The 14,039-nt window shown below is 49.8% G+C and overlaps 1 protein-coding gene across 1 annotated transcript in view; it reads left to right on the plus strand.

Annotated features, from left to right (window-relative positions):
* Positions 1 to 249: 249 nt before the first annotated feature.
* The window catches only part of DCHS1 (dachsous cadherin-related 1), a 34,562-nt gene continuing 20,772 nt past the window's right edge, over positions 250 to 14,039 (plus strand). Inside the window, exon 1 of the mRNA XM_054439198.2 lies at positions 250 to 519. The gene's annotated coding sequence lies outside the window, so the exon portion shown is untranslated. The remainder of the gene's footprint in view (positions 520 to 14,039) is intronic.

Raw genomic sequence — 14,039 nt, forward strand, 5'->3', positions numbered from 1 at the left:
ATGGGAGGAGAGGACGGGAGAAGTGACTGGGAGAAGGGAAGGGAACCGGGACGGGGGCGCGGCGCGGCGCTGGGGCCGGATCCGGAGCCGGGTCCTGGGGCCGGGAAGTGGAGGGGCGGAGGGAGGCCGGGCGGGCGCCGGGGGGAAGGGGGGGCGGCGGCGCGGAGCGCGGGTGGGGGCGGGGGCGGGGGCTCCGCAGGCGGAGGGGCGGGGGCTCGGGTTACCGCGCGGAGGACGGGGGGAGGGGAGGGGAGGGGGCGCGGGGCCGCGGCGGCGAAGCTCGCATCCTCGGCGGGGCGGCTGTGCAGGAGGCGGCGCCCGGGCGTCAGCGGACGGACCGATCGACGACCAAGGGCGCGCGGACCGACGGCGGCTGCCCGGAGGCGATCGCGGGCCTCGGAGACAGCGACTGCGGACGATGCGCGGCCCCAGGCCCCGCGCGGGCGGGCGCTGCCCGGGGGGCTGAACGCGGCCGGACGGCGCCCCAGCACCGGGCGAGGGAGCCCGCGTCGCGCAGAGGTCAGTGCCCGCGCCTGCCCGGCCCGTCTGGCCGCGCCCGCCCTGCCCGCCGGCTTCCCCTGGGCTGCGGCGGCGGCGGCGGAGCCGGGGGCTTTGTTCTGAGCCGGAGACAATGGGGGAGGGGGGGCCTGGGCCTGCGGGACCCGGGCGAGCGTGAACGTGAGCGTGGGGGCAGGGCCTGGGGGTCTTTGTGTGCGTGTGTCATCGAGTCGGGGAGGGTGGCGGCGTGAGCGTGCGCCGGGGGTGTGGGGTGCGACAGCGTTGTGTTCCAGTGCATCGTCGGAGTGTGTCAGTGCGTGTCACTGGGAGGTTGTGTGTCCCTGGGTGTCTCTCTGGCTGTGTGTGCATGTGCGTGTCACTCTGAGGGTGTGAGGGTCAGAATGACCGTGTGTCATGGTGAGCGAGTCCCTGTGAGGGTGTGTTGCCCGCTCTGTGGGAGCCCATGTGTCAGAATGTGGAGGATGGGTGTGTGACAGAGACCAACTGAGACAGAGACAAAGAAACTGAGGGGGGAGAAGTACAGAGAAGCAGAGGAGAGGCAGGCACAGCCTGAAGTGGATGGAGGGGGGTCACCCAGACGTGTTCTGAGTGGGAGATTCGAGCAACTGGGAGTTTGTGTCTGGGATACCCAGCTCAGAATCCCGTGCAGGGGACAGAGCAAGGTCACCGCAGGCATGGGTCCCACGTGGAGGAGGTGGGGAGAGGGAGGTCTAGAAGCACAATGAACTCAGTGTGGCGGGCTGGGCCCACAGCCACAAGGTCATAGGCCAGAAAAATATTGTCGCTTATGTCAACTTCTCAAATACTCATAGGGACACAGTCATAGCCCTACTCAACCCACAAGAGGACACAGTCCCAGGGAACACACATCCTCAAGAGATACCCTCACAGCCATCACACACTTCCAGGAAGCCCACCCCCAGGAAGCACCCCCAGTCAGAACCAACACACACCCACAGCAGACTCTATCAAGCCAACACACACCTACGGAAAATGCTGTCATGACAACACACACCCACAGCAGAAATGTTGCAACCAACATACTCCCACCGGTTCATTGTCAAGGCCAACACATACCATGGAAGACACTGTTACTGCTAACACTCTCCAGAGACACTGTCACCAGCAACAAACAAGTAGACCAGCACCTCTCAGGAGACATTGTCACTGCAATCCACATCCATCAGAAGCACTGTCACAACTGTCACAGCACATCTTATTAGGTTTGCTTCCTTGGAGCTGCCCATACATAGTGGGTGTCCTAGAGGCCTGTCACTAACAGGAGGCTGTGCCACAGTTGCCCTTACCACGCAGCCACTTGTACATCCCCCAGGAGACAGTCATGGATGGCATGCACACCACAGGAAGAACTGTCCCAACTTCTGAATAAACTCTGCTTAACTTGTCATGCTCACACCATCACCCTGTCTCATACGTAGATCTCCCAGGCATACTCTCTTGTTCCCTGAAAACTTCGAGATCTGGATAGTGTATCCTGCCATGGTTTCTCAGTGTCCCTCAACACCACAGCCTCACAGGTTCTTGACCTCCTTAGCTCCTGTTACCTTCTTCTTCCCTCCCAGGACTACTCTGTAGAACTATTCCACCTTTAAAATTCTAAACTCTTGCATTCCTCTCTCTACCTACAACCTCCTATATCCTTCCAGCTTTCAGATGTTCTCGCTCCCATTTTACTCTTTAACCTCATAATGACCTCTTGCCCTTGACCTCTTTGTTTTCTCCTACTCTGTTCCTTTCTGACTTTGTGCTTTCTTTCCAGCTCATATGCTAAGGATCATCCCTTTAACCACTCCTTGGCCACTGTGTTTCCTTGTCTTCTATACTCATCCCTCAAATTATTGCCCCTAACTAGAATGATTTCTCAACCACACCAGGGGATGCTTCTATAAATTCCTACTTCTAAAAAATTCCAACCTCAACTGGGCCCTTCATAAATAAGTAGATGAAATTTTTTCTATTTTCTTCACACTCATTACCCCACATCCCTCACACCATTGTTTTCAGTAGATTAATTAATCAATACACTAATTCATTCATTTAACAAACACATACTAGGCATCTACTCTGCTAGGCATTGTGACAGGAGTTGGCAGCACAAGTGTGAACCAAATGGACATGGTCCTTATCCTCATGGAGCTTGCAGGCTGTGGAGTGAGTGTTGTAACATAGCAGCACGCAGCAGAGTAACCTAGGCCAGTGTAGGGAGGTCAGAAGAGGCTTTCTGGAGGAAGTGGCATTTAAACTTAAACTTGATGGAGTGGGTGGAGAATATGCCAAGCCAAGGGAGCAGCGTGTAAAAGCCCACGTGAAGGAAAATAGTGTGTGTGTGAGGGATAAAGCAGTTCAGTGAGCCTGACACTTACAGCATGAGGTGACGAGAGGGAGAGAGTCTGTGGGAGAGGTAAATGGAGGCTTAGACCATGCAGGGTCTAGGAGGCCACAGAAAGAAATTCATCTAACCCAAGAATAATGGAGAGTTACCAAATCATCGGAAGTTGTGGAGTGATATGATCAGATTCATTTTAGAAATACCACTCTGACAGCAATGTGGAGACTGGAGAAGGAGCCTGAGAAGAAGGAGGACAGTTGGCTGTTGCAGAAACTCTGGAGGGTATAACACTGGCCTGAACTGGAGTAGTGGCAGGAGAGGAGAAAGTGGATGGGTTCAAGACCTCTTTAGGCAGTGGGATCAGCAGGGCTCAGTGACAAAGCAGACATGTGGGGGGTGAAGGAAAGGAAGGAATTAAGAGGGGACAACCTGGTCTTCTGGCTTACTGAGGAAATTGAGGCCATCTGTTTTGAATTCCCTCAGATTTCTGCCTCCTCCCTCAAATTTTATCTGCATCCCCTTCAATCTTTTCTCCTTCCTTCCTATAAGAATGAAGTGGTGTCTCTTCTAGTTAAGGCCAATCCTCTACCTGTGTTACGGATCCCATCCCCTTCCCCTTCCACAGGGACCTCACTCAACTGATTATTCCATGTGTTTCCCATGTCTCCAGTTGCTTCCTTTCTCCCATTCCTCCTGGGAGGACATAAAGATCCTCCAGCCTCTCCTATCTTTAACCCTGTAATACCCCATTAGCTAAGAGGCTTCCTCACTTTTCTTCACTGTCACATTTTGTGAAAGAGTCTTCTGCATATAGCTTTTCCTACTTCCTCACTTCCCATTTGTGCCTGCCCCTCAAATGTAATTGCTTTCCCTAGGAGAAAGTAAAATCTCTTCTGCTCAATCTGGAGGATCTTTTCAAAAGTCCTTAACTGCCTGACCTCTCAGGAGGAGCTGACATTATTGACCATTCTTTTCTCTTTGAGTTGTTCTTGTTATTTGACTTTTGAGCGATGATTTTATTCTATCAACATTTAACAGGCAAATAAGCGGAAAGTTACATTATGGTATGTATCTCTCCTGGAGCTTCTCCTAGCTGTTCTCTCAGTCTGCTTTGAGGGATCCTTTGTATGCCCCCTGAATGTCACAGTTCCTTAAAGTTCTGGCTTGGACCTTCTCATTGTCTCACTGTATACACACCTCTAGGTAATCAATTTCATTCATTTTTCAAGGCTTTAATTAACATCTATAGGCTGATGACTCACAGATGTCTCTCTTCTAGGCCCCATTTCTGCATACCTGCTGCATGCCTGCTCTTTACTGTATAGCTCACCGACCCCTTATCATGTGCAAACCTGATCTCATCATTCCTTCCTTCCCCGAATGACCATCCCCACTCAGGTTGCAAGCTGGAATCCCAGAAATTAACTGTAACCATTCCCTTCTCCACATATCCCATAATCCAGAAATCCCTTGGAATGTGTTGGTTCTATCTTCTCTCCAGCAATCTCTGATATCCCATCCCCTTTTCTCCATCACCTCTGCTGTTGCCCTCATCTACCATCTTTTCACATGAATTTTTGCAAGAGCCTCCTAACTTTTCTTTCTACACTTCTCTTCCTTCTTTCAATCCATTCTTTTCATTGCAGTAACAGACACCTTCCTAAAGTACAAATCCAACTATGTCACTCCCTGCTCAGCATTATTCAAATGCCTTCCATTTTCCTTGAACAAAATATTTTCTTTTTAACAAAGGTTATGAGATCATAGTCTGACCTCCCCAAGCCTCCTAGTCTCATCACCTGTCCCATTTCCCTAGCCCCCTCACATTTTGAGTTTCAGCCATATTGAATTTCCTGTAGTTCACCAAAGATACTACATTTTTCCATGCTTCTGACCCTTTGCACATACTGCTCTGCCTGCCTGAAAGGCCCTTCACTCCCTTCTCCTGGCTTATCCCTTCCCTTCCTCATATCTGGTCTCAAACCCTGCCTTTAATGACTCCACCAGGCAGGCTTGAACTCTGTGTTTCGTTGCTGTCATTGCCTCTTCCTTGTCTTGTTTCCCCAAACCGCGCTGGGACCTCCTTGATGGCAAGAGTGCATATTACTCATCTTTGTGACTCAGGGTCCCACACAGGTGCTTGGCTGTGAACAAAATGAATGAATACATGGGTACCTCACAGCACATCCCTCACCCTCGTTCACTCTTCAGAAGACTGACACCTAGTCTCAGCTTCCCACATAATTAAGAAATTTTCACACTACCCACTTACTCTGCTGGAGACACTTCCACTCCCCTCACCTACAACTTATTCTTCCTTCATCTCCCTCAATCCTCTTCCTCACCCTTATCTGTACTTTATCTTTCATTCAGTTAGCAAATATTTAAGAAGTACCAGAAGTTTGCAGACCCAAATCCATTGAGCCAGGTGTCTACTGGGGCTCTGGGAAGGGATGGAAGAAGCAGAAGCTGTGCCGGACTACAAGGCATTACAGTGCCTCACCAGATTCTTTCCCCAGAGGTGTCCTAGGCTGCTCCTTCGTTTAATGCCCTCTTACCCCACAGACTCACCCATCCTGAGCCCTCCAACTCCTGGCATCCTGGCCTCAGTCCTCCCCATATTAGGTTCCTTGATTCTTGTACCCTTTTCCTCTTCCCTCTCCTGCCTGTCAGTGGTAACAGAGGCAAGACTGGACTCTCTCTTCTCTGATGCCCTGGTATCTGCTAGGAAAAGCCCCTCCCAGGGGTTCATGCTATTGTCTCCTAGCTTCTTCCCAGCTTCCTGCTGACCCCCCTTCCTTCAGCTCCCGTATCCATCTTCCCTAGGTAACCTTCTGACACCAGGGCACTTTCAACCACTGCCACTTGGGAGGGGCTTCCATTTCCCTGTGTCTCCTGGTGAGAGGGCACCTCCTCCAGGAGGTCCACCTGGAACTTCCAAGCCCTTCTCTGCTGACTTAGTATGCTGCAGTGTCCTTGTTACTTTTTTCTCTTTCTAAGCCACTGGATGGAAGAAGCTTGTTATCTCTCAGAGCCTAGAACACACCTCTTATATGGATGGTGAGAAAGAAAGAAGGAAAGGAGGAAAGAGAAGAAAGAGGGGAGAGGGAGCCACACTTTAGACTTTCCAGCCACACTATTTATGGCCTGGATGACTTAGCTTCTTTGAGCTCCCCTTTCATCAGGTGAAAATGGAGGTAGCAGTATCTCCTTAAGAGAGTTGTTTTGGGGATTCAGAAGGAAAATTATTAAGTGTTCAGCTATTAACTTAGTTAATTTTACTTCTAACATCTCAGCCCCTCTACTATGCTGTCCTACCCTCAGCTTCCCACTTTTCCAAATTTGTTCTTCTACTTCGACATCCTGGTTGCTACATCTCCAACTTTTCTGCTAGCTCTGGCCTCACTGGCCTCTTCTACAGCCTAGACCCTGATTGTCAGGGTCAGAATTTAGGGCAACCCTTGCTGCATGTCACTACCCCGTGCCCCAGCTCCCTCATCCTGCCCTGCCCATCCCTGCCAAGTCTCCCTACCTGTGAACATCATGAAGAAAAGGACTTGATCTGTCCATGTCACCTCTATCTCTAGGGCTTAGTATGGCATTTGGCACATGGTAAGTCTTCAACAAGTATTTGTTGAATAACAGATTTATCAATGAATCACTTCACATGTGTACCCTATGACCTCCTCTCCCTTCTCCCTTTTTTCTTTGTCTCATGGAGGCCTCCAGTCATCCTCCATGTTCCTTCCCCTCTCTTACCACCTGCCCCCATGCTCAGCTGACCCTCTACCTGGACTGACAATTGTCTCAACATTGAGCTCATCCTCCTCTCACCCACCCTGCACACACTGCCAGATGTATTCTCCTAAAACAGAACTTTGATCATTCTCCTTCCCTGCTTTGCTGCCTGGCCAGTTATATGAGCTTTTATCAGGGCATCCTGAGCCCTCCAGCAAGAAGCAGTGTGGTCTAACAGAAAGCAGTAGCTTTGGAGTCTGTCAGAACTGCATTCTAGATCATTCTAAATGTCTCTCTGCTACCTTCTTTGAGCCCTCAGTTTCCTCATCTGTGAAATAATACTTATTGCAGAGTTATCGTGTGTGTGTGGCACACAACAGCAGCAGCTAACATTTAATGAGCGTTCACTGTGTGCTGGACATTGTGCTATGTTTATTGTTAGCACTATTTCATTAACTCTCATATCAACCATTTAAGGTAAGCACTTTAAACCCCAGAGGTTTAAGAGGAAACTAACACTTAGAATGTTTAGTAACTTGCCTAGACTCATGCTTAAGTGGCCGAGTCAGGATTTGAACTGCAGCCTGACAGTTGAGCCTGCCTTCTTAACCACTATAATAATATCTCATGCTCACATACTTATAAAGCTTACTATGTGCCAGACACTGCTCTAACAGCCAAATACAATGTAGTAGGTATTATTATTGTCCTTATTTATAAATGAGGAAATGGAAGCACTGAGAAACTAAGTGGTTTGCCCAAGGTCACACAGCCAGTAAGTGAAACTGGGAACCAAATCCAGCTGGCTTGGCCCTGGAGTCTGCATCTTAACCACTATCCTGTCCTGCCTTGCTATAATATATTGTCTCCCTATTCTAGGGCTGTAGTAAGCGTGTATTGGTGAATGAATCCATGCTGGTGTCTGGTCTATGGCTAGCTATTGGTGGATCCATTCTTTCTCATTTCCCACTGCAAGAGGCTTGCACCCTTAGTACTCTTCTGGCACAATTTTCTCCATGATCACCAGAGACCTTCTCCCTGCTAAATTCAGTGTCCACTTCTCAGCCCTTATCTTACTTGAATTTTCAGCAGCATTGGACATTATCGATCCCTTTCTTTTTTTTTGAAATGTTTTCTCCCTTAACTTCTGTGATACTGCCCCCAGGAAGAATAAAGTTCTCTTCAACCTGCTGCTTAATGTGACTAGTTCTCAGGGTTCTGTCCAAGACTCTCTGCTCACTCTACACGTTCTATCTGATGGAGTCTCTAAGGCCACAGCTTTCAGTTACCCCATGATTTGTCCAAATCCACATCTCCAACCCTGGTCTCTGTGCTAAGCTGCAGGCTTGCAAACCCAACTGTGCTTGAATATCTTCACATGGGGATCCCAACAGTCACCCCCCAAAATGGCTTTTCCTCTGCAGTGTCCAAATAGAATCACTTTAGTAACCTGGCTGGAACCCTGGTAGGCAGTCTGGAGTCTAGAGTCCTTCCACTCCCTCATCTTCCTGGAGAGTCAGTGACCAAGTCTTCTCACCTTCACCTCCTCACATCTTTCACGTCTGTATCCTCAGCCTCACTGCTGCTAACCCGGACTCTCCCAGAGGCCTCATTCTTCACCACTCTCCTCCAGATTCTCTTCCTTTTTCAGGCCTCCGTTGCCCTGCGAGGACTCTGTCCCCTCAAATTCCCTGTAATTTCTTATTCTCTCCATCTTTCCCTCCTCCCTGAATCTCAGGCAACATAGACTACATAGTCCTGGGACCAAATTAAGGCCATGTTAACTTGGGAAAATTGTTTCACTCTGAGTCTCAATTTCCTTGTTTGAAAATGGAAGCCGGGATTCCTTCCTCACAGGGTTGTTATGGTGATTAAATGAGATACTGTCTGTGAGTTGCTTGGCACAGGGCCCAGCACACCATAAAAGCTCAGAAAATAGACTTTTCCTCTGCCTCTTTTGCTCACATCTGTCCTCAGCTTCTCCCTGGAGTGCTTCCCGGGAACCAGTCCTCAGGAGGGACAGAGCCAGGCCCGGGCACTGCTCTGGCCACCATCCTATGGGGCTGTCCCAGGGATATCCAGGGAAGCTGGTTTGTTAGCTGTCTCCTCCTCCCTCCTGAGCCCCCTCCTCCTTCCTCCAGCTCTGGCCCAGCATGCATCAGTGGGGCTGTGGCTGTTCCTGCCTCAACTCACCTCCCCTTTCTGAATTAGCTCTGCTCCCTCTTTCCTCTACCATACAGTCACTCTCCCTCAGTCTTGTTCCCTGTCATCCCCCTACCAGAACCTCTTCTCACTTCCTCTTTCTTTTATGCCTGGCCCTGTGTCCTCACCCCTTTGCTCACTGAGGCTACCCTCTTCTTCCTCCACTTCTAGCCCATCTGCCTTTTGTGGCGCCCCTCCTCACCCCTGTTGTCTTTCTGCCCCTCGCTGGCCCTGGGACAGGAAGTTGAGGGAGGAGGCCTGGGTGGTGCCAGCTCCCCCAGCCTGCTTCCCCTTCAGCGCCTCGGGCCACTCCTCTACTTCCTCCTGGAGCACCCCCTTCCTTTGTAGTCCCCCTGCTCCTCCCCCCCAGCCCACCTCTCTTTCCTCTCCCATGTTCCCCCTGCTTCCAGGTCCTATAGACACACAGGCTGGGGGTGTGAGGGGAGCTCTGTTGGTGAGGGAGGGGGAATTGACATCACGTTTCAGGCCCCAATGAACAGTGTTGCCCCTCCCCCTCCTAATGAGAACCAGCTGTGGTTCCAGAGGCCCAGATGTGGGGATGGAGGAGGAGAGCAGGATGGAGTCAGAGGACCAAGTAGCAGGACCGGGGACAGAGTGAGGGCACGTAGCAAGGCAGAATCAGGTGGGAGAAGAGCCATGACAGATTTGGAAGAAGGAAGAAGACAGATCTAGGCAGGAGGCAGCACATACTGGGGAAAGAGACAAGATGGAGGGGCAGGCCAGATCTGGGGGAAGGGATGGGACAGACCTGGATAGGGAAAGATACAAGAGCAGGGAGGAGGAGCCAGTCTCAGGGAAGAGGAGTAAGAAACACTGGACGGACTTGGGGAGATGGTGCAGGGGAGAGCTGGAGCGAGCATGAGATGGTCTCGGGAGAGAGTCTGGAGTTCGAGTTTGGAACTGGAAGGCTTGCAGCAGGAAGTGATGAGGCACAGTCCAGACAGAGGCCCCAGGGACCTGGAGGTCACAGCTGCAGCCACAGAGCTGACCACGAGTGCCCCGGCAGCATGTGCGAGAGCATGCCTGCGTGTGGGTGGGTCTTCAAGTATGAGTGCATGCTTGCCTTGTCAGTCTGTGCATACGTGACACTGGGCCTGTGTGTGTGGAGGGTGGGTGTGTGTGTGTATGTGGGGGCATATCAGAGGGTGTGAACATGCCTCTTGGTGTGAGGGCCATGAGAAAGTGTCTTTCTGTGTGTGTGTATGTATGCCTGCGTATGTGTGGGGGTGGGTTCCACATGAAGGAATAGGCTCATCTGTGTGGAAAATGTGCTTCTGTGTATATATGCGAAGGGGTCTCTGTGTGTGTGCGCTGGCTGTGTATAATGTTAAAGCAAGCCTCTGTGCACATGTGTATGAGCATGTGTTGAGTGTACTAGTGTGCATGTGAATCTGCCTGCATGAGAATGCATCTTCGTAAGCCTGACAGCGTGAGAGAGAGTGCCAGGCAGTGCATGGGGCTGTGACTTTGTGAGTGTGCACCTTTGTGTGTCCACTGTGAAAGTGTTCTGCAAGAGTTTGCAGTGGAAGGAACACAGGTTGAGAGAAGGAGTTGTTTTCACACAGGGCATCTGCCTGGACCTGAGTCTCTCCTCCTGAAGTCTGATCATTCACCTGAGATTTATCTCATACCATTCATAGATTGCTTCATTCGGAAAACGTGTTTATCATGTACTATATGCTATGCTCCATGCTACATACAAAGGTGAATGAAATACAGTCTGGGCTCACAAACAGCTACTTGTCTGGGTAGGAAGATGGGTAACTATAATACAGAGTATGAGAAGCACATTGGCCTCACTATTATCTTCCCTCCCTCCAAACCATGACTGCTTTCTCTCCACTAACTGATTAAATCAATAGAGCCATTCTTACCCCTTGACCCTAGCCCAGCCTTTGGGCTTAGATCCCTGATCTGGGCTCTGGAACCATCCTTGTACTCTCATCCTCTCCCTTCTTCAGATCAGGCCTGGGTTCACCCTGACCTCCTTGTTCTGAATCCCTCTGACCTGTTATTCCATGTGGCACACATACAACCCCAGCATTCTGAAGCTGGGATGAAGGCAGAGAAGGGGCCTATCAGAGGATGGTGCTGGGAATTAATGAAAGAGAGTCTAGCAAATACCCAGCTCTGTGTTCCTTTCTTACATTGTTTCTGATTTTCACAAAACCCCACAGGATGGGTGTCACCATAGCCATTTTACAGATTACGGACATAATGCCCAGCCTGGGGCTCAAACCCAGTCCAAGCTCCAAAGCCCCTGCTCTTTTTATTGCTTCACACAGATGGGAGAGAGGAGGTGGGTCAGAAGTGTAAGTAGGGGAGTCAGAAACCCACCTCTCTTTGTGGAAAGGAAGTCCTACAGCACAACAAATCTGTAAAGACCTGAGAACACGTTTGTGTAGTCACAGGACTGACCGAGGTGCCTCAGGGTCCTGGGCTCACATGTGTTTGTGTATGTTGTCTCAGTTGGCATGACCATGGATGTGTCTCTCTGAGTGTGTTATGTGAGTATGGTGGTGTGGAAGCATGAGGCTCTGACCATTCATTTAGCATGGGCTGCCTGCTCTTGCTATAACTCTACTAAATGCTGGAGAATCAAGAGACTAACCAAGACCTGTCACTGCCCTCAAGGAGTCTCCAATCCAGTGCAGGGGGCAGACACATGAACAAATCGAGGCTTCTGTGCAATTTATTGTCAGTGTTTACCAAAAGTAATGAGAGCCCAGTAGTGTGTATAATAGGCTCTGCACAGGCAGGAGGGAGTGATTTTGTGGAGAGGATTTTTAGAGGTTATCTCATGACAAAACAGTAGCAAATACAAGGTGAGGAGTTAGGTAGGAGCATGGTAATAGATTTCATGTTGGAGTGCAAGGTATGGTGGAGGAAGTAAAGGTGAGGGACTGTGGAGAAGTTGGCAGGGCTCAGATTATGAAGACATGTTAAGGACTTTATCTTGTACATCAGAAGTTCTATACCTAGTTAATGTCCATGAACCTCTTGATGCTATAGACATAAGTTTGTGTGGTTGCCTTTCTTTCTGTAGAGGGGCATTTGTTTTCTGCTGTCAGTTATGGGAACCAGTGGAAACTTTTCATCAGGAGTGGTTTGGTGAGAGTTGTGTAGTTATCTCCAGTCAGGTGGAGATGGATCAGAAGTTCCAAGCCAGTAAGCGGAAGACCAGTGAGGAGCTGTTGCAGGAATCACAAGGAGAGATGTTCGGACTGGGATGTGGCAATTTGGAGAAACAAGAAAGACCTGAGACATGTCTAGTTGAAGTGGTGGGGTTTACATGACTAATGGGAAATCAGGACTGAGGATAAGCAAGGACACAAGGAGAGCTTCTGGATTGCTAGTTGGACACCTGGATGGATGGTGGCCCTATTCACAGGCATAGGAATGGAGGAGAAGCAGTTTGAGGTGATGGCTGGGGATACTGAAGCCCAGTATATGGCTGGACATGTGTCTCCAGAGGTCTTCAGAGCTGGAGCTGGAGATTGGAAAGTCATTAGCAAATAGATGGCACATAAAAAATGATTGATACATTTGAACTGAAGGCATGGGAGTGGATAAGATCACGCAGGCAGAGTATGGAGAGTGGGAAAAGACGCTGCCCAGGACTGAACCCCGAAGAGCACCAATTGTGAAGGAGTGGGCAGAGGAAAAAGAACTTGCAAAGGAGACGGAGGAGTGGGCAGGGACGCATGATGGAAATAAGAGGTGGGGGTCACAGTGTGAAACCGAGGAGAAGAGATTTCAAGGAGCCAGTGATCAGTGTTTCAGAGTTCCAGAATAACCCGATAAAAGGAAGATAAAAAGGTGGCCGCCAACATAGAACATGGAGATGTTTGGAAGCTTAGTGAAAGCAATGTCACAAGAGAGGAAGCCTCACTGCGTAGAGGGAGGAGAGTGTGAGAAGTGAGAAAATGGGGGAAATGAAAAAATCTTTCAGGAAGGGCGATAGCTTCTGAATGTCCCTCTTTCCTCTGGTGACTACATCCCATCTTCAGTCTGCGCTCTCACTTATCCACAGATTCTTCAGAGTCACTAGACTAAGGGGCTCCGGGGCATTTCCTTCCTGATCTTAAGCATCATTTGAAACCCTGGCTCCCCTTAGACTCAGAGGCACCACCCCTCTCTGGTCCCTTGCCCCGCCTCTTTTTCTTTCTGAGCAGTTAAGGACACCTTTATCCAGCTGGTAGTTCAGGTCAGAAATGTGCGCACCATCCTTGACTTCTCCCAATCCTTCATCCCCTGCCTTCAAACGGTCAGCAAGCCCGGCCTCTCTACCTCCTGAACCCCACCACAGACCTATCTACTTCTCTCCATGTTCATTGCTTACACTCATCCAAGTTACCATCAAAGCAGTGTCATCTCCTGGATGCCCATAAGTGCCCCTTCACCGTCCAATCTGCGTGATTTTGCTTTCCAAAGGACTGCAGTAGCCATCTTCACAAAATATAGGTCATATTCTGGCACTCCTCCTTGAAGTGCTTTAGTGGCTTCCATTTGCCTTTAGGATAATGTCAAAATCTTCAATACAGCTTACAAGTCCCTGTCTCATTTCATACCCTCTGCCCCAGCACTATGCTTCACACACATGCCCCACCCCACCCCACCCCACCCTCAGACACTCTGAGCCCCACCTTGACTGTGGGCTCTAAGCCTTTCCACATACTGTTCACTCTTCTAGAATGTCCTTCTCTCCTTTCTATATCCCCCTTCTCTGGCCACCATTGCCTAGCTAGCACCTAGTTATTTAGATGTCAACTTTAGTGTCACTTCCTAGGCAAAACACGGACTCCCTGACTCCCTGCCTGTGTTGCTTCTCTTATATTCCTCCTTGCTCTTTGTACGTCTTCTTCACAACTCTTACCATACTTGTAATTACTTGTTCAACTCCTGGACTATAAGCTCTATGAAGCCAGAGACCATTTCCTTTATTCACTGTGGTATCCTCAGTGCCTTCATATTGTAGGTGCTCAATCTCTTGTTGAATGGAGAGAGGAGTAAGGAAGTAGAGCTAAGGAAACAACATCATTCCCTTCCAGCAGGGTGGTGGGTGGGGAGAGAGAAAGAGACTTGAGCATATGTAGTATTGATGGAAAGCTCCAGGAGAGAGGAAAAGGTTGACAGTTCAGGAAAAGTTACCAAATACATGGTTATAGAGGCTGGAAGAAGCGAGTATTAGTTCTGGATGAGAAGAAAT

Source organism: Pongo pygmaeus, chromosome 9 (genome assembly GCF_028885625.2).
Source record: "Pongo pygmaeus isolate AG05252 chromosome 9, NHGRI_mPonPyg2-v2.0_pri, whole genome shotgun sequence".
NCBI classification, from domain to species: Eukaryota; Metazoa; Chordata; class Mammalia; order Primates; family Hominidae; genus Pongo; species Pongo pygmaeus.